We start from the raw sequence: 26,265 nt of genomic DNA on the forward strand, positions 1-26,265 counted from the left end.
GAGATCTAGCATGGTGGATGACATGGAATCGCTGGCATGAGAGCTCGCATGGCAACTTGCAAGGGATCTGGTAAGGTTTCTCCCTATATATGTGGCATAAGAACGGGCATTGTGAAATGGCATGGAATCAGGCATGGGAAATGCCCTGGGATCGCTGGCATGGGAACTGGCAATGGGAGGTAGTAGAGGATCTGAATTGGGACCTGATAAGGGATCTACCTTGGGATCACTGGCAAGAGAGCCGGAAATGAGAGCTTGAATGGAATTTGCAAGGTATCTGGCATGGGAGCAATCAAGGAATCTGACATGCGAGCTGGCACGGGTGTGATGGCATGGCGCCTGGCAATGGATTTCGCATGGTAGCTCGCATGAGACCTTTTAGAGTATCTGGCTTGGAAATTGTCATGCGAAATAACATTGGTGACAAGTGGGCTAGCATGGGACCTAGCAGTGAAAGCTTGCATGGGAGCTAATTTTGGACCTGATATGTGAGCTGGCAAGGAATCTGAAATGGTAGCTGGCAAGGGTGTGCTGGCATGGCGTCTGGCAAGGGATTTCACATGGTATCTCTCATGAGTCCTTGTAAGGGATCTTGCATGGAAGTTGTCATGCGAACTAACATCGGTGACATGTGGGCTAACATGAGATCTAGCAGTGAGAGCCTGCATGGGAGTCAATATTAGATCTGGTATGGCAGCTAGCAAGGAATCCGGAATGGGATCTAGCATCAGAGCGCAAGCGAAGGATATGACAAAAGAAACCTCGCATGGGGGACTGGCATGGGATCTTGCAAGGAAACTTGCATGGGTGCTAGCATGGGAGTTGGCAATGGAAGCCGTTATGGCATCTCGGATAGGAGGTATCATGGGATTTCGCATGGGATCGCTGGCATGGCATCTGGCAATGGAGATGGCTTGGGAGCTGGCGTAGGACCTTTCATGGGATTTAGCATATCCTTGCATGCGATCTAACATCGGATCTGGCATGGAAGCTGGCAATTAGAACTGACATGAGTTCTGGCATGGTAGGTGACATGGAATCGCTGGCATGAGAGCTCCCTTGACAACTTGCAAGGGATCTGGTATGGTTCCTCCTAATATATCTGGCATAGGAACGGGCAAAGGGACGTGGCATGGATTCAGGAATGGGAACAGCCATGGAATAGCTGGCATGGGAACTGGCAATTGGAGGTAGTATGGGATCTGACGTGGGAGCAGGTAAGGGATCTACCTTGGGATCACTGGCAAGAGAGCCGGAAATGAGAGCTTGCATTGGAGATTGCAAGGAATCTGGCATGGGAGCTGTCAAGGGTGTGCTGGCATGGCATCTGGCAAAGGGTTTCGCATGGGAGCTGGCATGAGACCTTTTAAGAGAAATGGCATGGAAGCTGTCATCCGAACTGGAATGATATCTGGCACGCGTTCTAGCATGGGATCTGTCATGCGATCTAACATCGGATCTGGTATGGAAGCTGGCAATTAGAACTGACATGAGATCTACCATGGTAGGTGACATGGAATCGCTGGCATGAGAACTCGCATGACAACTTGCAAGGGATCTGGTAAGGTTTCTCCCAATATATCTGGCATAGGAACGGGCATTGTGACGTGGCATGGAATCAGGCATGGGAACTGGCCTGGAATCGCTGGCATGGGAATTAGCAATGGGAGGAAGTATAGGATCTGACGTGGGAGCTGATAAGGGATCTACCTTGGGATCACTGGCAAGAGAGCCGGAAATGAGAGCTTGCATGGAAGATTGCAAGGTATCTGGCATGGGAGCAGTCAAGGAATCTGACATGGCAGCTGGCACGGGTGTGATGGCATGGCGCCTGGCAAGGGATTTCGCATGGTAGCTCGCATGAGACCTTTTAGGGTATCTGGCTTGGAAACTGTCATGCGAAATAACATTGGTGACAAGTGGGCTAGCATGGGACCTAGCAGTGAGAGCTTGCATGGGAGCTAATTTTGGACCTGATATGGGAGCTGGCAAGGAATGTGGAATGTGATGTAACATAGTAGCGCAAGCGAAGGTAATGGCACTGGGAGGACGCATGGGAGCAATGGCAAGGTGTCTGGAATGGTAGCTGGCAATGGGATCTGGCATGGCAGGTGGTATGTTATCTGGCATGGGAACTGGCGTGGGAGCTGGCAAGGGGGCTGATGTGGGAACTGGCAGGGTTGCTGGTTTGCGACCTGTGATGGGGGCAGGCATGGGGTCTGTCATGGGAAGTGGTATGGTGTCTGGCGTGGGAGCTGGCATGGGGGCTGGTGTGGGTCCTGGCAGGGGGGCTGGCATGGCAGCTGGCGTGGAAGCTGGCACGGCAGCTAGGATCGACGCAGGCATGTTAACTAGAACGGCAGCTGTTGTGTCAGCTGGCATGTCATCCAGAATTGCTGGTGGTAATTTATCTGGCATGGGAGCTGACATAGGAGCTCGAATGTGGGCTGGCATGGAAGCTGGCGTGGGGGATTGCATATCAGATGGAATGGGAGCTGACATGGGACCTAGCATGACATCTAAGGCACCTATACACGCACTTATCCTGGCACGAAGCATGGCAAATTGAATTTCAAGTGGTAGATTGGCTGTCATTGGACGTGGCACGGGGGCTGGTGTGGGACCTGGCAGGAGGGCTAGCATTGGAGCTGGAATAGGGGCTGGCGTGGGAGCTGCCATGATAGCTGGCATGAGGGCTAACATGGAAGGTGGCATGGGGGCTAGCATGGGAGCAGCCACGGCATCTAGTTTCGAGGCTGGTATGTTAACTAGAATGGCAGCTAGTATGTCAGCTGGAATGGCATCCAGCATGGCTGGTGGTGTGTTATCTAGCATGATACAATTTGTGGCAGGTGGCATGTGAGCTGGAATGGGAGCTGGCATGAGATCTAGCATGGTAGGTGACATAGAATCGCTGGCATGAGAGTTCGCATGACAACTTGCAAGGGATCTGGTAAGGTTCCCCCCAATATATCTGGCATAGGACGGGGTAATAGGACGTGGCATGGAATCAGGTATGGTATCTGCCATGGGATCGCTGGCATGGGAACTGGCAATGGGAGGTAGTATAGGATATGACGTGGGAGCTGATAAGGGATCTACCTTGGGATCACTGGCACGAGAGCCGGAAATGAGAGCTTGCATGGGAGATTGCAAGGAATCTGGCATGGGTACTGTCAAGGAATCTGAAATGGGAGCTGGCACGGGTGTGCTGGCATGGCGTCTGGCAAGGGATTTCACATGGCATCTCGCATGAGACCTTGTAAGGGATCTGGCATGGAAGTTGTCATGCGAACTAACATCGGTGACATGGGGGCTAATATGAGATCTAGCAGTGAGAGCCTGCATGGGAGTTAATATTGGATCTGGTATGGCAGCTAGCAAGGAATCCGGAATGGGATCTAGCATCAGAGCGCAAGCGAAGGATATGACAATGGGACCTCTCATGGGGGCACTGGCATGGGATCTTGCAAGGAATCTTGCATGGGTGCTAGCATGGGAGGTGGCTATGGAAGCTGTTATGGCATCTCGGATGGAAGGTGTCATGGGATTTCGCATGGGACCGCTGGCATGGCATCTGGCAAGGGAGCTGGCTTGCGATCTGGCATGGGATCTGTCATGCGATCTACCATATCTGGCATGCGATCTAACATCGGATCTGGCATGGAAGCTGGCAATTAGAACTGACATGAGTTCTGGCATGGTAGGTGACATGGAATCGCTGGCATGAGAGCTCCCTTGACAACTTGCAAGGGATCTGGTATGGTTCCTCCTAATATATCTGGCATAGGAACGGGCAAAGGGACGTGGCATGGATTCAGGAATGGGAACAGCCATGGAATAGCTGGAATGGGAACTGGGAATTGGAGTTAGTATGGGATCTGACGTGGGAGCAGGTAAGGGATCTACCTTGGGATCACTGGCAAGAGAGCCGGAAATGAGAGCTTGCATTGGAGATTGCAAGGAATCTGGCATGGGAGCTGTCAAGGGTGTGCTGGCATGGCATCTGGCAAAGGGTTTCGCATGGGAGCTGGCATGAGACCTTTTAAGAGAAATGGCATGGAAGCTGTCATCCGAACTGGAATGATATCTGGCACGCGTTCTAGCATGGGATCTGTCATGCGATCTAACATCGGATCTGGCATGGAAGCTGGCAATTAGAACTGACATGAGATCTACCATGGTAGGTGACATGGAATCGCTGGCATGAGAACTCGCATGACAACTTGCAAGGGATCTGGTAAGGTTTCTCCCAATATATCTGGCATAGGAACGGGCATTGTGACGTGGCATGGAATCAGGCATGGGAACTGGCCTGGAATCGCTGGCATGGGAATTAGCAATGGGAGGAAGTATAGGATCTGACGTGGGAGCTGATAAGGGATCTACCTTGGGATCACTGGCAAGAGAGCCGGAAATGAGAGCTTGCATGGAAGATTGCAAGGTATCTGGCATGGGAGCAGTCAAGGAATCTGACATGGCAGCCTGCACGGGTGTGATGGCATGGCTCCTGGCAAGGGATTTCGCATGGTAGCTCGCATGAGACCTTTTAGGGTATCTGGCTTGGAAACTGTCATGCGAAATAACATTGGTGACAAGTGGGCTAGCATGGGACCTAGCAGTGAGAGCTTGCATGGGAGCTAATTTTGGACCTGATATGGGAGCTGGCAAGGAATGTGGAATGTGATGTAACATAGTAGCGCAAGCGAAGGTAATGGCACTGGGAGGACGCATGGGAGCAATGGCAAGGTGTCTGGAATGGTAGCTGGCAATGGGATCTGGCATGGCAGGTGGTATGTTATCTGGCATGGGAACTGGAGTGGGAGCTGGCAAGGGGGCTGATGTGGGAACTGGCAGGGTTGCTGGTTTGCGACCTGTGATGGGGGCAGGCATGGGGTCTGTCATGGGAAGTGGTATGGTGTCTGGCGTGGGAGCTGGCATGGGGGCTGGTATGGGTCCTGGCAGGGGGGCTGGCATGGCTGCTGGCGTGGAAGCTGGCACGGCAGCTAGGATCGACGCAGGCATGTTAACTAGAACGGCAGCGGTTGTGTCAGCTGGCATGTCATCCAGAATTGCTGGTGGTAATTTATCTGGCATGGGAGCTGACATAGGAACTCGAATGTGGGCTGGCATGGAAGCTGGCGTGGGGGATTGCATATCAGGTGGAATGGGAGCTGACATGGGACCTAGCATGACATCTAAGGCACCTATACACGCACTTATCCTGGCACGAAGCATGGCAAATTGAATTTCAAGCGGCAGGGGGCCAGGCATGGGACCTAGCAAGTGGGCTTGCATGGGACTTGGCAGGAGTGCTGCCATGGGGGCTGGCATGGAAGCTGGCAGGGAGGCTGGCATGGGAGCTGAAAGGGGGGATGGCTTGGGACCACGCATGACATCTAAGGTACTGATACAGGCACTTATCCTGACACGAAACATGGCAAATTGAATGTCAAGTGGTAGATTGGCTGTCATTGGACGTGGCACGGGGGCTGGTGTGGGACCTGGCAGGAGGGCTAGCATTGGAGCTGGAATAGGGGCTGGCGTGGGAGCTGCCATGATAGCTGGCATGAGGGCTAACATGGAAGGTGGCATGGGGGCTAGCATGGGAGCAGCCACGGCATCTAGTTTCGAGGCTGGTATGTTAACTAGAATGGCAGCTAGTATGTCAGCTGGAATGGCATCCAGCATGGCTGGTGGTGTGTTATCTAGCATGATACAATTTGTGGCAGGTGGCATGTGAGCTGGAATGGGAGCTGGCATGAGATCTAGCATGGTAGGTGACATAGAATCGCTGGCATGAGAGTTCGCATGACAACTTGCAAGGGATCTGGTAAGGTTCCCCCCAATATATCTGGCATAGGACGGGGTAATAGGACGTGGCATGGAATCAGGTATGGTATCTGCCATGGGATCGCTGGCATGGGAACTGGCAATGGGAGGTAGTATAGGATATGACGTGGGAGCTGATAAGGGATCTACCTTGGGATCACTGGCACGAGAGCCGGAAATGAGAGCTTGCATGGGAGATTGCAAGGAATCTGGCATGGGTACTGTCAAGGAATCTGAAATGGGAGCTGGCACGGGTGTGCTGGCATGGCGTCTGGCAAGGGATTTCACATGGCATCTCGCATGAGACCTTGTAAGGGATCTGGCATGGAAGTTGTCATGCGAACTAACATCGGTGACATGGGGGCTAATATGAGATCTAGCAGTGAGAGCCTGCATGGGAGTTAATATTGGATCTGGTATGGCAGCTAGCAAGGAATCCGGAATGGGATCTAGCATCAGAGCGCAAGCGAAGGATATGACAATGGGACCTCGCATGGGGGCACTGGCATGGGATCTTCCAAGGAATCTTGCATGGGTGCTAGCATGGGAGGTGGCTATGGAAGCTGTTATGGCATCTCGGATGGAAGGTGTCATGGGATTTCGCATGGGACCGCTGGCATGGCATATGGCAAGGGAGCTGGCTTGCGATCTGCCATGGGATCTGTCATGCGATCTACCATATCTGGCATGCGATCTAACATCGGATCTGGCATGGAAGCTGGCAATTAGAACTGACATGAGTTCTGGCATGGTAAGTGACATGGAATCGCTGGCATGAGAGCTCCCTTGACAACTTGCAAGGGATCTGGTATGGTTCCTCCTAATATATCTGGCATAAGAACGGGCAAAGGGACGTGGCATGGATTCAGGAATGGGAACAGCCATGGAATAGCTGGCATGGGAACTGGCAATTGGAGGTAGTATGGGATCTGACGTGGGAGCAGGTAAGGGATCTACCTTGGGATCACTGGCAAGAGAGCCGGAAATGAGAGCTTGCATTGGAGATTGCAAGGAATCTGGCATGGGAGCTGTCAAGGGTGTGCTGGCATGGCATCTGGCAAAGGGTTTCGCATGGGAGCTGGCATGAGACCTTTTAAGAGAAATGGCATGGAAGCTGTCATCCGAACTGGAATGATATCTGGCACGCGTTCTAGCATGGGATCTGTCATGCGATCTAACATCGGATCTGGCATGGAAGCTGGCAATTAGAACTGACATGAGATCTACCATGGTAGGTGACATGGAATCGCTGGCATGAGAACTCGCATGACAACTTGCAAGGGATCTGGTAAGGTTTCTCCCAATATATCTGGCATAGGAACGGGCATTGTGACGTGGCATGGAATCAGGCATGGGAACTGGCCTGGAATCGCTGGCATGGGAATTAGCAATGGGAGGAAGTATAGGATCTGACGTGGGAGCTGATAAGGGATCTACCTCGGGATCACTGGCAAGAGAGCCCGAAATGAGAGCTTGCATGGAAGATTGCAAGGTATCTGGCATGGGAGCAGTCAAGGAATCTGACATGGCAGCTGGCACGGGTGTGATGGCATGGCGCCTGGCAAGGGATTTCGCATGGTAGCTCGCATGAGACCTTTTAGGGTATCTGGCTTGGACACTGTCACGCGAAATAACATTGGTGACAAGTGGGCTAGCATGGGACCTAGCAGTGAGAGCTTGCATGGGAGCTAATTTTGGACCTGATATGGGAGCTGGCAAGGAATGTGGAATGTGATGTAACATAGTAGCGCAAGCGAAGGTAATGGCACTGGGAGGACGCATGGGAGCAATGGCAAGGTGTCTGGAATGGTAGCTGGCAATGGGATCTGGCATGGCAGGTGGTATGTTATCTGGCATGGGAACTGGCGTGGGAGCTGGCAAGGGGGCTGATGTGGGAACTGGCAGGGTTGCTGGTTTGCGACCTGTGATGGGGGCAGGCATGGGGTCTGTCATGGGAAGTGGTATGGAGTCTGGCGTGGGAGCTGGCATGGGGGCTGGTGTGGGTCCTGGCAGGGGGGCTGGCATGGCTGCTGGCGTGGAAGCTGGCACGGCAGCTAGGATCGACGCAGGCATGTTAACTAGAACGGCAGCTGTTGTGTCAGCTGGCATGTCATCCAGAATTGCTGGTGGTAATTTATCTGGCATGGGAGCTGACATAGGAACTCGAATGTGGGCTGGCATGGAAGCTGGCGTGGGGGATTGCATATCAGGTGGAATGGGAGCTGACATGGGACCTAGCATGACATCTAAGGCACCTATACACGCACTTATCCTGGCACGAAGCATGGCAAATTGAATTTCAAGCGGCAGGGGGCCAGGCATGGGACCTAGCAAGTGGGCTTGCATGGGACTTGGCAGGAGTGCTGCCATGGGGGCTGGCATGGAAGCTGGCAGGGAGGCTGGCATGGGAGCTGAAAGGGGGGATGGCTTGGGACCACGCATGACATCTAAGGTACTGATACAGGCACTTATCCTGAGACGAAACATGGCAAATTGAATGTCAAGTGGTAGATTGGCTGTCATTGGACGTGGCACGGGGGCTGGTGTGGGACCTGGCAGGAGGGCTAGCATTGGAGCTGGAATAGGGGCTGGCGTGGGAGCTGCCATGATAGCTGGCATGAGGGCTAACATGGAAGGTGGCATGGGGGCTAGCATGGGAGCAGCCACGGCATCTAGTTTCGAGGCTGGTATGTTAACTAGAATGGCAGCTAGTATGTCAGCTGGAATGGCATCCAGCATGGCTGGTGGTGTGTTATCTAGCATGATACAATTTGTGGCAGGTGGCATGTGAGCTGGAATGGGAGCTGGCATGAGATCTAGCATGGTAGGTGACATAGAATCGCTGGCATGAGAGTTCGCATGACAACTTGCAAGGGATCTGGTAAGGTTCCCCCCAATATATCTGGCATAGGACGGGGTAATAGGACGTGGCATGGAATCAGGTATGGTATCTGCCATGGGATCGCTGGCATGGGAACTGGCAATGGGAGGTAGTATAGGATATGACGTGGGAGCTGATAAGGGATCTACCTTGGGATCACTGGCACGAGAGCCGGAAATGAGAGCTTGCATGGGAGATTGCAAGGAATCTGGCATGGGTACTGTCAAGGAATCTGAAATGGGAGCTGGCACGGGTGTGCTGGCATGGCGTCTGGCAAGGGATTTCACATGGCATCTCGCATGAGACCTTGTAAGGGATCTGGCATGGAAGTTGTCATGCGAACTAACATCGGTGACATGGGGGCTAATATGAGATCTAGCAGTGAGAGCCTGCATGGGAGTTAATATTGGATCTGGTATGGCAGCTAGCAAGGAATCCGGAATGGGATCTAGCATCAGAGCGCAAGCGAAGGATATGACAATGGGACCTCGCATGGGGGCACTGGCATGGGATCTTCCAAGGAATCTTGCATGGGTGCTAGCATGGGAGGTGGCTATGGAAGCTGTTATGGCATCTCGGATGGAAGGTGTCATGGGATTTCGCATGGGACCGCAGGCATGGCATATGGCAAGGGAGCTGGCTTGCGATCTGCCATGGGATCTGTCATGCGATCTACCATATCTGGCATGCGATCTAACATCGGATCTGGCATGGAAGCTGGCAATTAGAACTGACATGAGTTCTGGCATGGTAAGTGACATGGAATCGCTGGCATGAGAGCTCCCTTGACAACTTGCAAGGGATCTGGTATGGTTCCTCCTAATATATCTGGCATAAGAACGGGCAAAGGGACGTGGCATGGATTCAGGAATGGGAACAGCCATGGAATAGCTGGCATGGGAACTGGGAATTGGAGGTAGTATGGGATCTGACGTGGGAGCAGGTAAGGGATCTACCTTGGGATCACTGGCAAGAGAGCCGGAAATGAGAGCTTGCATTGGAGATTGCAAGGAATCTGGCATGGGAGCTGTCAAGGGTGTGCTGGCATGGCATCTGGCAAAGGGTTTCGCATGGGAGCTGGCATGAGACCTTTTAAGAGAAATGGCATGGAAGCTGTCATCCGAACTGGAATGATATCTGGCACGCGTTCTAGCATGGGATCTGTCATGCGATCTAACATCGGATCTGGCATGGAAGCTGGCAATTAGAACTGACATGAGATCTACCATGGTAGGTGACATGGAATCGCTGGCATGAGAACTCGCATGACAACTTGCAAGGGATCTGGTAAGGTTTCTCCCAATATATCTGGCATAGGAACGGGCATTGTGACGTGGCATGGAATCAGGCATGGGAACTGGCCTGGAATCGCTGGCATGGGAATTAGCAATGGGAGGAAGTATAGGATCTGACGTGGGAGCTGATAAGGGATCTACCTCGGGATCACTGGCAAGAGAGCCCGAAATGAGAGCTTGCATGGAAGATTGCAAGGTATCTGGCATGGGAGCAGTCAAGGAATCTGACATGGCAGCTGGCACGGGTGTGATGGCATGGCGCCTGGCAAGGGATTTCGCATGGTAGCTCGCATGAGACCTTTTAGGGTATCTGGCTTGGACACTGTCACGCGAAATAACATTGGTGACAAGTGGGCTAGCATGGGACCTAGCAGTGAGAGCTTGCATGGGAGCTAATTTTGGACCTGATATGGGAGCTGGCAAGGAATGTGGAATGTGATGTAACATAGTAGCGCAAGCGAAGGTAATGGCACTGGGAGGACGCATGGGAGAAATGGCAAGGTGTCTGGAATGGTAGCTGGCAATGGGATCTGGCATGGCAGGTGGTATGTTATCTGGCATGGGAACTGGCGTGGGAGCTGGCAAGGGGGCTGATGTGGGAACTGGCAGGGTTGCTGGTTTGCGACCTGTGATGGGGGCAGGCATGGGATCTGTCATGGGAAGTGGTATGGTGTCTGGCGTGGGAGCTGGCATGGGGGCTGGTGTGGGTCCTGGCAGGGGGGCTGGCATGGCAGCTGGCGTGGAAGCTGGCACGGCAGCTAGGATCGACGCAGGCATGTTAACTAGAACGGCAGCTGTTGTGTCAGCTGGCATGTCATCCAGAATTGCTGGTGGTAATTTATCTGGCATGGGAGCTGACATAGGAGCTCGAATGTGGGCTGGCATGGAAGCTGGCGTGGGGGATTGCATATCAGATGGAATGGGAGCTGACATGGGACCTAGCATGACATCTAAGGCACCTATACACGCACTTATCCTGGCACGAAGCATGGCAAATTGAATTTCAAGCGGCAGGGGGCCAGGCATGGGACCTAGCAAGTGGGCTTGCATGGGACTTGGCAGGAGTGCTGCCATGGGGGCTGGCATGGGAGCTGGCAGGGAGACTGGCATGGGAGCTGAAAGGGGGGATGGCTTGGGACCACGCATGACATCTAAGGTACTGATACAGGCACTTATCCTGACACGAAACATGGCAATTTGAATGTCAAGTGGTAGATTGGCTGTCATTGGACGTGGCACGGGGGCTGGTGTGGGACCTGGCAGGAGGGCTAGCATTGGAGCTGGAATATGGGCTGGCGTGGGAGCTGCCATGATAGCTGGCATGAGGGCTAACATGGAAGGTGGCATGGGGGCTAGCATGGGAGCAGCCACGGCATCTAGTTTCGAGGCTGGTATGTTAACTAGAATGGCAGCTAGTATGTCAGCTGGAATGGCATCCAGCATGGCTGGTGGTGTGTTATCTAGCATGATACAATTTGTGGCAGGTGGCATGTGAGCTGGAATGGGAGCTGGCATGAGATCTAGCATGGTAGGTGACATAGAATCGCTGGCATGAGAGTTCGCATGACAACTTGCAAGGGATCTGGTAAGGTTCCCCCCAATATATCTGGCATAGGACGGGGTAATAGGACGTGGCATGGAATCAGGTATGGTATCTGCCATGGGATCGCTGGCATGGGAACTGGCAATGGGAGGTAGTATAGGATATGACGTGGGAGCTGATAAGGGATCTACCTTGGGATCACTGGCACGAGAGCCGGAAATGAGAGCTTGCATGGGAGATTGCAAGGAATCTGGCATGGGTACTGTCAAGGAATCTGAAATGGGAGCTGGCACGGGTGTGCTGGCATGGCGTCTGGCAAGGGATTTCACATGGCATCTCGCATGAGACCTTGTAAGGGATCTGGCATGGAAGTTGTCATGCGAACTAACATCGGTGACATGGGGGCTAATATGAGATCTAGCAGTGAGAGCCTGCATGGGAGTTAATATTGGAACTGGTATGGCATCTAGCAAGGAATCCGGAATGGGATCTAGCATCAGAGCGCAAGCGAAGGATATGACAATGGGACCACGCATGGGGGCACTGGCATGGGATCTTGCAAGGAATCTTGCATGGGTGCTAGCATGGGAGGTGGCTATGGAAGCTGTTAAGGCATCTCGGATGGAAGGTGTCATGGGATTTCGCATGGGACCGCTGGCATGGCATCTGGCAAGGGAGCTGGCTTGCGATCTGGCATGGCATCTGTCATGCGATCTACCATATCTGGCATGCGATCTAACATCGGATCTGGCATGGAAGCTGGCAATTAGAACTGACATGAGTTCTGGCATGGTAGGTGACATGGAATCGCTGGCATGAGAGCTCCCTTGACAACTTGCAAGGGATCTGGTATGGTTCCTCCTAATATATCTGGCATAGGAACGGGCAAAGGGACGTGGTATGGATTCAGGAATGGGAACAGCCATGGAATAGCTGGCATGGGAACTGGGAATTGGAGGTAGTATGGGATCTGACGTGGGAGCAGGTAAGGGATCTACCTTGGGATCACTGGCAAGAGAGCCGGAAATGAGAGCTTGCATTGGAGATTGCAAGGAATCTGGCATGGGAGCTGTCAAGGGTGTGCTGGCATGGCATCTGGCAAAGGGTTTCGCATGGGAGCTGGCATGAGACCTTTTAAGAGAAATGGCATGGAAGCTGTCATCCGAACTGGAATGATATCTGGCACGCGTTCTAGCATGGGATCTGTCATGCGATCTAACATCGGATCTGGCATGGAAGCTGGCAATTAGAACTGACATGAGATCTACCATGGTAGGTGACATGGAATCGCTGGCATGAGAACTCGCATGACAACTTGCAAGGGATCTGGTAAGGTTTCTCCCAATATATCTGGCATAGGAACGGGCATTGTGACGTGGCATGGAATCAGGCATGGGAACTGGCCTGGAATCGCTGGCATGGGAATTAGCAATGGGAGGAAGTATAGGATCTGACGTGGGAGCTGATAAGGGATCTACCTCGGGATCACTGGCAAGAGAGCCCGAAATGAGAGCTTGCATGGAAGATTGCAAGGTATCTGGCATGGGAGCAGTCAAGGAATCTGACATGGCAGCTGGCACGGGTGTGATGGCATGGCGCCTGGCAAGGGATTTCGCATGGTAGCTCGCATGAGACCTTTTAGGGTATCTGGCTTGGACACTGTCACGCGAAATAACATTGGTGACAAGTGGGCTAGCATGGGACCTAGCAGTGAGAGCTTGCATGGGAGCTAATTTTGGACCTGATATGGGAGCTGGCAAGGAATGTGGAATGTGATGTAACATAGTAGCGCAAGCGAAGGTAATGGCACTGGGAGGACGCATGGGAGAAATGGCAAGGTGTCTGGAATGGTAGCTGGCAATGGGATCTGGCATGGCAGGTGGTATGTTATCTGGCATGGGAACTGGCGTGGGAGCTGGCAAGGGGGCTGATGTGGGAACTGGCAGGGTTGCTGGTTTGCGACCTGTGATGGGGGCAGGCATGGGATCTGTCATGGGAAGTGGTATGGTGTCTGGCGTGGGAGCTGGCATGGGGGCTGGTGTGGGTCCTGGCAGGGGGGCTGGCATGGCAGCTGGCGTGGAAGCTGGCACGGCAGCTAGGATCGACGCAGGCATGTTAACTAGAACGGCAGCTGTTGTGTCAGCTGGCATGTCATCCAGAATTGCTGGTGGTAATTTATCTGGCATGGGAGCTGACATAGGAGCTCGAATGTGGGCTGGCATGGAAGCTGGCGTGGGGGATTGCATATCAGATGGAATGGGAGCTGACATGGGACCTAGCATGACATCTAAGGCACCTATACACGCACTTATCCTGGCACGAAGCATGGCAAATTGAATTTCAAGCGGCAGGGGGCCAGGCATGGGACCTAGCAAGTGGGCTTGCATGGGACTTGGCAGGAGTGCTGCCATGGGGGCTGGCATGGGAGCTGGCAGGGAGACTGGCATGGGAGCTGAAAGGGGGGATGGCTTGGGACCACGCATGACATCTAAGGTACTGATACAGGCACTTATCCTGACACGAAACATGGCAATTTGAATGTCAAGTGGTAGATTGGCTGTCATTGGACGTGGCACGGGGGCTGGTGTGGGACCTGGCAGGAGGGCTAGCATTGGAGCTGGAATATGGGCTGGCGTGGGAGCTGCCATGATAGCTGGCATGAGGGCTAACATGGAAGGTGGCATGGGGGCTAGCATGGGAGCAGCCACGGCATCTAGTTTCGAGGCTGGTATGTTAACTAGAATGGCAGCTAGTATGTCAGCTGGAATGGCATCCAGCATGGCTGGTGGTGTGTTATCTAGCATGATACAATTTGTGGCAGGTGGCATGTGAGCTGGAATGGGAGCTGGCATGAGATCTAGCATGGTAGGTGACATAGAATCGCTGGCATGAGAGTTCGCATGACAACTTGCAAGGGATCTGGTAAGGTTCCCCCCAATATATCTGGCATAGGACGGGGTAATAGGACGTGGCATGGAATCAGGTATGGTATCTGCCATGGGATCGCTGGCATGGGAACTGGCAATGGGAGGTAGTATAGGATATGACGTGGGAGCTGATAAGGGATCTACCTTGGGATCACTGGCACGAGAGCCGGAAATGAGAGCTTGCATGGGAGATTGCAAGGAATCTGGCATGGGTACTGTCAAGGAATCTGAAATGGGAGCTGGCACGGGTGTGCTGGCATGGCGTCTGGCAAGGGATTTCACATGGCATCTCGCATGAGACCTTGTAAGGGATCTGGCATGGAAGTTGTCATGCGAACTAACATCGGTGACATGGGGGCTAATATGAGATCTAGCAGTGAGAGCCTGCATGGGAGTTAATATTGGAACTGGTATGGCATCTAGCAAGGAATCCGGAATGGGATCTAGCATCAGAGCGCAAGCGAAGGATATGACAATGGGACCACGCATGGGGGCACTGGCATGGGATCTTGCAAGGAATCTTGCATGGGTGCTAGCATGGGAGGTGGCTATGGAAGCTGTTAAGGCATCTCGGATGGAAGGTGTCATGGGATTTCGCATGGGACCGCTGGCATGGCATCTGGCAAGGGAGCTGGCTTGCGATCTGGCATGGCATCTGTCATGCGATCTACCATATCTGGCATGCGATCTAACATCGGATCTGGCATGGAAGCTGGCAATTAGAACTGACATGAGTTCTGGCATGGTAGGTGACATGGAATCGCTGGCATGAGAGCTCCCTTGACAACTTGCAAGGGATCTGGTATGGTTCCTCCTAATATATCTGGCATAGGAACGGGCAAAGGGACGTGGTATGGATTCAGGAATGGGAACAGCCATGGAATAGCTGGCATGGGAACTGGGAATTGGAGGTAGTATGGGATCTGACGTGGGAGCAGGTAAGGGATCTACCTTGGGATCACTGGCAAGAGAGCCGGAAATGAGAGCTTGCATTGGAGATTGCAAGGAATCTGGCATGGGAGCTGTCAAGGGTGTGCTGGCATGGCATCTGGCAAAGGGTTTCGCATGGGAGCTGGCATGAGACCTTTTAAGAGAAATGGCATGGAAGCTGTCATCCGAACTGGAATGATATCTGGCACGCGTTCTAGCATGGGATCTGTCATGCGATCTAACATCGGATCTGGCATGGAAGCTGGCAATTAGAACTGACATGAGATCTACCATGGTAGGTGACATGGAATCGCTGGCATGAGAACTCGCATGACAACTTGCAAGGGATCTGGTAAGGTTTCTCCCAATATATCTGGCATAGGAACGGGCATTGTGACGTGGCATGGAATCAGGCATGGGAACTGGCCTGGAATCGCTGGCATGGGAATTAGCAATGGGAGGAAGTATAGGATCTGACGTGGGAGCTGATAAGGGATCTACCTTGGGATCACTGGCAAGAGAGCCGGAAATGAGAGCTTGCATGGAAGATTGCAAGGTATCTGGCATGGGAGCAGTCAAGGAATCTGACATGGCAGCTGGCACGGGTGTGATGGCATGGCGTCTGGCAAGGGATTTCGCATGGTAGCTCGCATGTGACATTTTAGGGTATCTGGCTTGGAAACTGTCATGCGAAATAATATTGGTGACAAGTGGGCTAGCATGGGACCTAGCAGTGAGAGCTTGCATGGGAGCTAATTTTGGACCTGATATGGGAGCTGGCAAGGAATGTGGAATGTGATGTAACATAGTAGCGCAAGCGAAGGTAATGGCACTGGGAGGACGCATGGGAGCAATGGCAAGGTGTCTGGAATGGTAGCTGGCAATGGGATCTGGCATGGCAGGTGGTATGTTATCTGGCATGGGAACTGGCGTGGGAGCTGGCAAGGGGGCTGTTGTGGGACCTGGCTGGGTTGCTGGCCTGCGCCCTGTGATGGGGGCAGACATGAGTTCTCTCATGGGAAGTGGCATGGTGTCTGGCGTGGGAGCTGGCATGAGGGCTGGTGTGGGTCCTGGCAGGGGGGCTGGCATGGCTGCTGGCGTGGAAGCTGGCACGTCAGCTAGGATCGACGCAGGCATGTTAACTAGAATGGCAGCTGTTGTGTCAGCTGGCATGTCATCCAGCATTGCTGGTGGTAATTTATCTGGCATGGGAGCTGACATAGGAGCTCGAATGTGGGCTGGCATGGAACCTGGCGTGCGGACTTGCATAATAGATGGAATGGGAGCTGACATGGGACCTAGCATGACATCTAAGGCACCTATACACTCACTTATCCTGGCACGAAGCATGGCAAATTGAATTTCAAGTGGCAGGGGGCCAGGCATGGGACCTAGCAAGTGGGCTTGCATGGGACTTGGCAGGCGTGCTACCATGGGGGCTGGCATGGGAGCTGGCAGGGAGGGTGGCATGGGAGCTGAAAGGGGGGATGGCTTGGGACCACGCATGACATCTAAGGTACTGATACAGGCACTTATCCTGACACGAAACATGGCAAATTGAATGTCAAGTGGCAGATTAGCTTTCATTGGACGTGGCATTGGGGCTGGTGTGGGACCTGGCAGGAGGGCTAGCATTGGAGCTGGAATAGGGGCTGGCGTGGGAGCTGCCATGATAGCTGGCATGAGGGCTAACATGGAAGGTGGCATGGGGGCTAGCATGGGAGCAGCCACGGCATCTAGTTTCGAGGCTGGTATGTTAACTAGAATGGCAGCTAGTATGTCAGCTGGCATGGCATCAAGCATGGCTGGTGGTGTGTTATCTAGCATGATACATTTTGTGGCAGGTGGCATGTCAGCTGGAAAGGGAGCTGGCATGAGACCTAGCACGGTAGGTGACATGGAATCGCTGGCATGAGATCTCGCATGACAACTTGCAAAGGATCTGGCATGGTTCCTCCCAATATATCTGGCATAGGAACGGGTAATGGGACGTGGCTTGGAATCAGGCATAGGATCTGGCATTGGATCGTTGGCATGGGATAAGGCATGGGAACTGGCAATGGGAGGTGGTATAGAATCTGATAAGCCATCTACTTTGGGATCACTGGCAAGAGAGCCGGAAATGAGAGCTTGCATGGGAGATTGCAAGGAATCTGGCATGGGAGCTGTCAAGGAATCTGACATGGGAGCTGGCACGGGTGTGCTGTCATGGCAGCTCGCAAGGGATTTCGCATGGGAGCTCGCTTGAGACTTTGAAAGTGATCTGGCATGGAAGCTGTCATGCGAACTTACATCGGTGACATGGGGGCTAACATGGGACCTAGCAGTGAGAGCTTGCATGGGAGCTAATATTGGATTTGATATGGGAGCAGGCAAGGAATCTGGAATGGGATCTAACATGGGAGCGCAAGCGAAGGATATGGCATTGGGAGCTCGCATGGGATTAATGGCATGGGATCTGGAATGGGAGCTGGCAATGCGATCTGGTATGGGAGCTGAGGTGGGTTTTGCAATTGGGACTGACATTGGATGTGGCACTGGGTATGGCACGCGATCTGGCACGGGAGGTGGAATGCGATCTGGCAAAGGATATGGCACGCGATCTGGCACGGGAGGTGGAATGCTATCTGGCATGATATAATGCTGGCCAGTTGGCATGGGAGAATTTTTGGGAAATAGATGGAATTTTTTAAATGTAATTCGTGGGTGTGGTGTGACAGCTGGCATGGGTGGTATGGGAGCTGGTCTGGCTTTCGAGAACCCTGCAACATAAAAATAAACTTGATCGTTAAGCATGTGTCATTGCATTCACTGGCTTTCAGGAATAACATTAATACGGCCACGATTCGTATGCAATTACATAGTTTTACTGACCATTTGGAAGTAATACAAAATAATTTTATACACATTTTGAACTACTGTAATGACGAATATTCCAAATTAATTGTGCATATTTTTGCATATTTCAGGCGTTGTTGTACACAATAGACTGATAAGCAAACAATATTTTTAGTATTTTGTGGCACAAAGCCCCAAATTCGCATATTTTGTAAAAAAAATATTCTGAAATGTTTAACACATATTTTCATCTTAACTGTACTCGGTGGCGGGAAATTCCTTGAATATGCAATGTTGGTGTGGAAAAATCAAAACAACCGCACTGCTTTTTTACTGCACAACAAGAAGCATTCCCAAACACCTCTACTTACCTCAATTAATCATCATCAGCAGCTATACAAATAGCCGATTAGGCCAAGTGTCCTATTACGATCTCACAATAAAGATGAATTCCCCCCTCCCCCTCTTTTTGGGTCGTCCCAGAGATCTCTTCCCATAGACTTGTAGTGAAGTGTATCTTTCAGGATTCTGTGGGATCTCATACGTCGCAAATGGCTCTTCCAATTGTTCTGATGTTTCTGAATGAAATGGAATACTGATTCCAGATCAAGCTCTTTCATACTTCGTCGTTGTGTTTGTGGTTCCATTTTCTACAGCAACCTTTTCATCGCATAAATCTAATTTCGTTATTGTTATTCTGCTTTCATCCACCCGCCTTAATGTTCATGCCTCACTAGCATAACAGTGAACAAGGTTTATTAAAGGCGTGTTATAGGGACTTTCGTAAAATGGAAGTTTTCATTATCCTGTTGATTATTCCCATAATTTTGGAGTATTTTACAAATTTGCTCATATTCAAATGAAATATTAATTTCTAGCCAAGATATGTAAAATCATTAAGTCTTTCTAAAATTTTACCGTCTAAACATTTTACGAGAGATTTGTTGCGACGAAAGTGTCAAAAAATAAGAACAGAAGAAAGAACATCCCTTTCCTGTTGCTTAGCAATAAAAATATGATTAATTCACAATATACAGCTCCAAATATTTCTAAGCATGATGTACTTGTTTGGAAACGAATGAATTAAATGAAAATTACAACCACACGTGCTTAATTGTCGCCACATTGAGTGAAATGAAGGGACCGAGTGTGAGATTCAGATATGAGTCATTCCACGTCAAATCGCACAAAATTATACAAATTTTGACCTTCATATTTCTGTTTGCGTTTATATTTTTTTACCACTCTATGGGTATAATAAACCAACAAGTGTATTTTTATTTCCTTCTAAGTCCACATTATTTTAAAATATTGCATGTTAAAATTCGTTAAAAATGTCGCACAATTCAACATTTAAAGCGTCATATATCCGAGGATATTTATGTTAAATTTAAAAAAAAAATGCATTTAAAAGCTTAAAGTACTGTCTTTTGTTAAATATTTACTAACTAATTTTAATATAATTATTACAAATATTTTTTTATGATTCAATTTTTAAAAGTTAGATATCAATGTGAAATAGCCGTATTAAAAATCTAAAAAAAAAAAAAATGCCTACTAGGTGCACTGAAGTATTCTTAATAATTCCAGAAAAAATCACAATGGGATCTCCAATAGTTTAATGGAAATTTAATTACTTACGACGCAATGTGTAGCGGTCGGTGCAGCAGCAGTGGACGGGAAGCGTTGAAGCGCGGTGGGAGGTTTATCGGCGCTGGATGATCGACTGAACGTTGCAAGATTACACACAGTACGGATCAAGTCACTCGAGAAAACACTGCTAATTTACTTATTATGATATCCTCAAATATTTGTAGATTATGCTTTTTAAACGTTTGTTTTCATTCACACTACACTTTAAATTTTCATTCGCCTACTTTCTTTCTTGAAAGAAAATTGTTTTACTAGGCCTAAATCTTCAGTTTTTGACAACGGAATGAAAGAATGTAATTTTAATGTACCAGTTATTGGTTTAAGATTGTGGTACCTGGCCTGCAAATTTTCAGTGTGGTTTCTGTGCTTATTCAATGGACAAAATATAAATGACACGTTAGAAATGTTTTTTGTGACCAATCAAATTTTTTTTTTTGTTGATGTTGTTTTATAGGATCTTGTATAGACTGCTCTCGTTGCAAGTCTTTTAACAGTTCCCCCAATGTCACCACATGGACTTTTACCATGCGACGCTGCAAAGAAGTGTCATTCAGCACTAATTCCATGATCGTCTTCATGTAAGCAATTATATTTTAAAAATTCTTTTTGTTTTTGTATTGTTAACTTGATCCTACGGAAAAGTAAATGATTTTTTTCATATCGTTGAATTCTTGCTTTAAGAAGTTGATTGCTTCGGATTGAAAACAATTAAAGGAATCGGTGTCTTGTTTCATGCTTTCTGAGATGACAATATTTTTGTGACGAATTTCTGTATCTTCTTTTAAATATACTACGAAAGGATGTATTGTGTCTTGGCATTTTTTCCAATGCACACCTTGTACTCAATCTTGTATTACAAATGAATAATTTTCAGAAAAGTCTGCAATAGGCCTAACTATGTAATTTTCAGGTTGTACATTTTCTTTGCATTCCGTCAAAAATAAAATATGGCGACTTTTGAAGGGATGACGATGCTTCTTCTACATGAAAAACTTTACTTGCTTGGAAGCCTTTTATTTTTTTAAACTTTTCATGGGGGTATCGTTTTCGTTGTAGTTTTCTTTTCTTGATAGGGGATTCTATTGACATCAAACTCTTGTTTAATTCCTCAATATTGGTGATTTCTAGCGCTGTATCCATAGATCTGCTAGAATAAGAACTGGGATAATCACTCTCTCTACCCGCACTTTTATTTGATTCATGTTTAATAATATCACAAGAACTACCGGCTTCACATATAATTTCATCTGACCTATCTGGAAGTTGATAGATTTTTTACCGAACGAATCACATATTCGCACATTCAAAGACTCCTTTAAATTGAGCTTTATCAATAAATCGCGACTTATGCGTCTTAGTGTTTTCTTTTTAAAAGCGTGATTAGAAAGGTCAAATGGATTTAAACACTTGTTATATATTACGCATTCTTTACCGTCACTGGTGTTGTATAGAAGTCACGTTACTCCGTGAAATTCAAAGCCTGACTGATTATTTTTCTCTTCTATATTTTGTCTCCTGCCATCTGCTTACTGCCACAAAGTTTACTGCCTTACCCAGCCTTGCTATCTTTAAACACTTCGCTATATTACAGTATAAACATACAGCATTGTGAAGGGCACCCCCTCTTATCTGTTCTGACAATAATAAGATAACTTTAGATATTTACTGTTCCTTAAAGGAGCAGTCCGCGATAAAATTCCATATTTCGATTATATTATAGGATGTTTACCAAAGTAATCCTTGGATTAACGGCGTTTGTCGCATCGCTCTACGCCTTTTAGTTTGCGAAATATTAAAGGTCTTACAGCAGGCTCTGACGTCATAACCACTGATCGCTTCATAAGACTGCGTTGTAGTTCAGTTTGATATACAGCGCAGAACAAGTAAATATATATTCATACGTTACAGTCAGTTATTACACACTTAGGACCTATCACATGCATATACTGTAACAATAATAACAATAATAATAATAATAATAATAATAATAATAATAATAACTTACCCATTTTGAATTTCGTACTCATAGTGATTAGAACAACTTGGGTCTGGCAAGGGTTCAAGCTGAAAAGGTTTAATATGTCGATCCATTATAACCTAATTCAACGCCTTCACTGCGTGAGTGAATGTATGTGAGACGTGAAATATTCGTTATAAATGGACTGTAAATACGTGTTTATCTCACGTCAGCAATAAATTAGTACAGGGTTTATATTATTCTATTGCGTCATAGTTGTTGAGTCACACGGTTTAGGCACGAAGCTATGTTTGGGGGAACCTCTAAAACATGTGGATCATCGAATTGCGGCAGTTGATAACCAGAACTACTTCCAAGATATTTTTCTGTATAGTATCTTCTCTCCACGCATTTTTCTTCCAGCTGTATGTTTTGTCTTCCACCCATCGTTTAGTGGCTCTAGAGTACTGGAGTCTGGAGCCAGTTACATCTCTTTTCACGTTGTAATTATGGTCCATTATCGCAATCATAGTTCTTGTTACCATTCCACCATATGGAAAGTGTTTTCTCTTAGGAGTGTAAAGCAATCTCTCGTTATGGTATGATCAAATTTGCTGGTGTGACAAAATTGATTAGTCTGATTTAGGTCAGGGTTACATACAACTTTTTTCAGAGCATTGTAATCGCTGGATCCAGGTTCGATCTATTCCCTCTCACTATTGCATGGGTGAATGTGTGCACATTTTGTATTATGTCTCTGTTTCTCCCCATTAGTGTATATTACAAACATGATTTAATACAGAAATGAATCTGTCTTCTAAGTCATCAGAATCACCTTCACATGTAGCACAAGACCACATAGGTGATTTATGATGCTCTCTTTCCACATTTGTGCGGCGGCTTTAAGCTTTTTGCTATGTGCCAAATGTCAAATTGATAGCCCATCCATTCATATTTGGTCCTTATCAATTTCCTAATTCCTCTATGGCGGTCCGATAGAAAGAGGGTAATGTTAATTTTTTCTTTTAGGCGATCTAGAACTTTTTCGCATGCTGCTTCGCCTACAATTAGACCTTTTTGCAGAACTACGAAGTCTATAATCTTATCTGAATCGAGGTCCATTACACTGTAAGTCACATATTTTGCACTGTAATTGGTGAGTCAAATTGGCCATCACTGCGATTCGCACGTTTTTATCTTTTAGGGAATTGATAAGTTGTTCATGAATCTGAAAACAAGTACATCTGACTGTTGGTTCTACGAATTTTGAAATTATTTTATAAAATGTTGTCTTGCCGATGAAACATAGTTGTAAAGTTTTTGAAAATTTTTCAAACAATTTGTATCTTATATCGCACAAGTATAACACAGAACTCACTGCTATGCTTCACGTCTGTTAGGACTTCCACTCCCAATTACGGGCATTCTGGCACACTGAATTAACTTTCAGCAATGATCCTATTGTTTCTACCAAATATTTGTAAAAGAGGAATGACAAATATTACAGAAGAAAAACAAAATTTGTAACGCTGACCAGGAAAAAAAAAACTTTTTGACTTCCTATTTACTTTCTGTTTCATGTGCAGCGTCCTCGGAACCTGATGAATTAGAATTTGAAGTTTCTTCTTCTATTTGAAAATATGTCTCCAAGTCAGTTTCTGCTCCCCCACATCTGATTCACTACACACATTTCTTAGCGTCTCGCACCCTATCTCACACTGCACAGCTTTGTTTATATTAGGTTCCTGTGAATTTTCAGCCTCATCAAGAACTACACACGTCAATATTTTCAGCTATAGGTGCATCACTGCAACTTGCTATTGCTTCTTCAACGACCTTCTTTCATTTATAAGCAGAGGAGCGCGTAGATCAGAATTGTCTTGGGGAGATTCTCCTTTCAAAAATAGGAAAGGGACAGAAGTTTTCTCAATTTTCACAGGGGTTCTATTGTCTTTCATTAAACGTCTTTTTAGTAAAGACGATTCTTCAAAATCAGTTTCACGGAAATCACTGGAACACACAACAGTAGTTTTCGATAGTGTAAAACCTTTTCTGTTGATTTTCTTCACCCATATTTTAAATCTTTGCAGTAACTTTTCTCTGTTCGGAAATACATGAAATGATACCCCTTCTTCATGTTCTGTTTTTGTTGTTCCCTCTGAACACGAAAAAATACAACACCACGGCATTTTAAACTGTATTACGATACAATTTCTTCTGTTTAGTCTACTGTAGTTCAATATCGTTCATATAAAAGAAAATACGTCTACATAAAACTACAACATTGGTATGTGCTGGTTTTATGATTAAATGAAAAGCAAAACATGACTTCACACAATCATAATTAAGTCCGAAATTCTGTTCACGTCTACTACGGCGAGAGAGGATTATTTATTTTAATACAAAGCACTGCGCTGCACTCTCCAATGTTCTCGGTCTATTACGCAATCACACCAGTTCAGTGGCTGTGACGTCATAAGTTTTTGTGCGGAGTCAGTAAGTCAAGAACCATGCCTCGCATTGACATACGGCAAATTACATTCTACTTAGATTGAAAAATGTGTTTGATTAAAGCCAACTTAATTTTATCGCGGACTGCTCCTTTAAGGTATTGATCATTTGATGAATGAATGCATTTCTTTCGTAGTGTTGCGAGATCAGATATTACATCCAACGGGGGATTTCGTAAAAATTTCCGCCAACAGCCTTCTAGTCTATGTATGGCTGCAAGTAGTACATTAGCTGGGAATCGCGAGCGCGTGCATGCTCGCGAAAATAAATTGTTACAAATGTATGTGTGGAGATCCCACATTTCTAAATGCAGTAGTTTACAGATAATACATCAGGGGAAAAGTCTATAATTTTTTCAGATTTTTAACTTGGCTATTTAATATAGTAATTATGCTTTGAAAAAGAAATGATTAAAAAAATACGCCAAATTTTAAATTTATTAGTGATAGGCCTAAAGTAATAAAAAGTGTTGTATTTAGTCTTTAAAATGCGCCAAACCGCAAATCTCAATTTTTTGTAGACACAGAGTTCCAAGTGAGTTTATGTAACAGTGCGCGCATAATTTGCGTAATTTCAGATAGTCATAACTACACAAATAATTAATAATTGTGAAAATAAAACAATACGGGTCTCTTTATTTGATGTCTGGAATTCATGAAAAAAAATTCGACCATTTCCGAGAAGGTAGTGTTTTATGGCTGTGCGATTTGACGTGGAATGACTCATATATTCAAACAAAATGAAAGTTTTAATTGTTGGTAACTTTAAGGAGTGCACATAATGTAAGTACTATTACTGTAACAGAATTGCTTCACTGTGAACAAGTGATAAGGGAAACAAAGGAAGACACCGAGGGCGATCAATCTGAAAATGGCTCTGAGACATAAAATTCATATTTACTTACGCCTAAAAAGACGAAGTCTCCGAAATACATTTCTTAAAAAGGACCAGCAGCCAATCTTCGTTTTTCCTTCCTCAGCTTCTACTTCTTCTTTTTCTTCTTCTGCTGGTAGGTGTTCCAATGATAGTGCTGGCATGCGAGCTGCCATGAGATTTGGCATGGATGGTATGGCCTTCAGGATGGAGATATTTCGATAGTCATCCGTGGCGTCCTTCATCTCTGCAAGAAGCAAAATAAATGTGATCGTTAAGCATGTGTCAATGTATTCACAGGCTTTCAGTGAATGGCTTATTAATAGGACGAGGATTCGTATGCAACTGTATATTTTTGCTGTTCGTTTGGAAGTAATACAAAATCAATTTATACACATTTTGAACGATTGTAATGACGAATATTCCAAATTAATTGTACATATTTTTGCATATTTCAGGCGATCTTGTATATAATACACTAATGAGCATGCAATGTAACGTATTTTTAGATTTTTGTGGCATGAAGCCTCAAATTAGAATATTTTGTAAAAACAACAATATTCTAAATTATTTGTAATCACATAATATTTTTTCTCTTAACCGTACCCGATGACGGGAAATTCCTTGCATATGCAATGTGGGTGTGGAAAAACCGAAACAATCACACTATGCTTTTGTTCCATTTAGTTACTGTACAACAAGAAACATTCCCAAACACCACTACCTACCTGACTTCATCATCATCATCATCATATTCATCCAAAAATTTAGCCTATTAGGCCATGTGGCCTATTACGATCTCATAATAAACAGGAATTTCCTCTTCAACTCTTTGGGACGTCTCAGAGATCTCTTCTCATGGGACTGATAGTGAAGTATAGCTTTTCGCATTCTGTGGCTCTCATTCATCGCAAATGGCTCATCCAGCTCTGTTATTTCTGTATGAAATGGAATACTGATTCCAGACCGAGTTATTCCATACTTTGTCGTTGCGTTTATGGTTCCATTTTGTACATCAGGCTGTT

The 26,265-nt window shown here is 47.4% G+C and overlaps 1 long non-coding RNA gene across 2 annotated transcripts in view; it reads right to left on the minus strand.

The window, feature by feature from the left end:
• The window catches only part of LOC138715573 (uncharacterized), a 105,928-nt gene that overhangs the window by 46,006 nt on the left and 33,657 nt on the right, over nucleotides 1-26,265 (minus strand). The window contains exon 3 of one of the 2 annotated variants that reach the window (XR_011336472.1): nucleotides 25,272-25,487. The exons of the other annotated variant lie outside the window; for it this stretch is intronic. This is a non-coding gene — a long non-coding RNA (uncharacterized lncRNA). The remainder of the gene's footprint in view (nucleotides 1-25,271; nucleotides 25,488-26,265) is intronic. 2 annotated transcript variants of the gene reach the window in all.

This window comes from Periplaneta americana, chromosome 15, assembly GCF_040183065.1.
Source record: "Periplaneta americana isolate PAMFEO1 chromosome 15, P.americana_PAMFEO1_priV1, whole genome shotgun sequence".
Lineage (NCBI taxonomy): Eukaryota > Metazoa > Arthropoda > Insecta > Blattodea > Blattidae > Periplaneta > Periplaneta americana.